Here is a 2,120-nt window from a genome sequence, read left to right on the forward strand (position 1 = left end):
GGTTCTTAACCCACTGAGCCCCAACGGGAACTCCCCCCAGTGCCGGGTTTCAAAAGCTAATGGTACCCAGCCTTTACAAACGTTCTGGAATGTGTGACCAAAGATGAGTATGAGTACTACTTATTCACTACTCTGTTTTATACTCTAAGAGAAGCTCTCGTGTCCTTCCATGTGACATGGGGTCTTAGAGTCTGAAGGAATGCGAAATGCCAGGATGTTTCCTCCACCTCAATTTCTAATCAGAAGAAATAAATAATAAGCATACAGCTTTACCTCTACGTGGTGCTGGTGGCGTGAGATTAAACACGCAATTTGCAAAGCGGAAAGTATTCCTCGGATGCAGTTATAACATGGTATTTGCCATCCGTCCCAAGCCCTCAGCTGATGCTCACCTTCCCTCTGCAATAACGAGCCAGCCTCTGCGGACTTGTTTCCTGTCTGACTCCTACTCAAAGTCCAAGACTGAGCACAGCACCTGCTCTGAGAAGCGCTATCTGACTTCTTCCAGTTCCTCTTCCCTGCAGGCCCCTGAGCTCCCCGCCAGCTCTGAACAGAGGGGGCTTCACCTGTCCAGGGACAGCTCTGCCCATGGCTGCAATTCTACCCCGCAAACAGCCAGCATCGCAGCCGGGGGCCACACTGCCATCTCTCCACAGGTGCTGCTCTTCCTTCATCTGTGACCCCTGCCTTTCCCTAGCAAAGAGGAGATGCCGCAGACACACACGGGTCAGGCTTCCCCGAGGGATCCAAATCCTTTTCTCTTTTTGTAAAAATCCAATGGCCTGTTTCTTTTATTATCAACAGCCCCACCAACCAGCATCACAGAGAAACACTCTCAAACTATTGCTGCTTTAAATATTTTGCACAGCCCAGATGTTTTTCAAGAAAAATTATGAACAGTCTTTGGTTTAAAAAGACTTGAGGAGATCCTGTTGTGGCTCAGCGGAAAGGAACTCGATGAGTAGCCAAGAGGACGTGGGTTCAATCCCCAGCCCCACTTAGTGGGTTAAGGATCCAGCGTTGCTGCAAGCCGCAGTGTAGGTGGAAGGCGAGGCTCAGATCTGGCATTGCTGTGGCTGTGGTGTAGGCTGGAAGCTGCAGCTCTGATTCAACCTCTAGCCTGGGAACCTCCATAGGCCACACCTGCAACCCTAACAAATAAATAATAAAAAGTCTTGTTATGAGAAGTAAGCAGAACATTGTGGGAACAGTTCAACAGTATGATGTGATGATTAAAAAAACAGCTGGGCGTGTGACAAGCCAGCCGAGTACAGAGTTAATGACAGGACCTAGGTGGGGGCTGTATGTGTGCTCACGGCAATGTTCTTCTCACTTTATCACATATCTGACACTTTCACAATGAAACGCTGGGAGGATTTCAGGTCACAGACTGGATTCCTGCTCCTCTATCGGATACTGCTCCCCTGTGTGGCTTAGACAGCTGCTCAAATGCATAAGCCTCTCGTTCTTTTTGGCCGCCCCGCACGCAACACATGGAAGCTCCCACGCCAAAGATCAGATCGCGCTGCAGTTGCAACCTAAGCCACAGCTGTAGCAATGCTGGATCCTTTTTTTCCCCCCTCTCTCTGTCTCGTAGGGCCGCACCCATGGCGTGTGGAGGTTCCCAGGCTAGGGGTCCAATCGGAACTGTAGCTGCCAGTCTACGCCAGAGCCACAGCAACGGGATCCAAGCCACATCTACGACCTATACCACAGCTCATGGCAACGCCGGACCCTTAATCCACTGAGCAAGGCCAGGGACCGAACCCACGTCCTCATGGATGCCAGTCGGGTTCACTAACGCCTGAGCCACAACAGGAACTCCAATGCTGGATCCTTTAACCCACTGTGCCAGGCTGCGGATTGAACTTGTGTCTTGGCATTGCAAGCACCACCAATCCTGTTGCACCACAGTGGGAACTCCAGCCTCTCTTTGCTTAACCTTACATGGTTGCCAGGAGGATGCCACGAGGCAACCCAAGTGAAATCCCGGCACTGGCAGAAGCTGGTGGCCCTTCTGTGGTCAGTGGCGGTGGGGAGGGGGGCGTCTAGGTGCCTGGGCACCCCCCACCCAGGCTCCCCCTCCTTCCTTTTCCTTCTTACAGCTCCTTACGACCTAC

At 51.8% G+C, this 2,120-nt stretch overlaps 1 protein-coding gene across 2 annotated transcripts in view; it reads right to left on the reverse strand.

Moving 5' to 3' along the window:
• The window catches only part of BLVRA (biliverdin reductase A), a 53,918-nt gene that overhangs the window by 1,526 nt on the left and 50,272 nt on the right, over positions 1-2,120 (reverse strand). The window lies entirely within an intron of this gene.

The sequence above is a fragment of the Sus scrofa genome, chromosome 18 (genome assembly GCF_000003025.6).
Source record: "Sus scrofa isolate TJ Tabasco breed Duroc chromosome 18, Sscrofa11.1, whole genome shotgun sequence".
NCBI classification, from domain to species: domain Eukaryota; kingdom Metazoa; phylum Chordata; class Mammalia; order Artiodactyla; family Suidae; genus Sus; species Sus scrofa.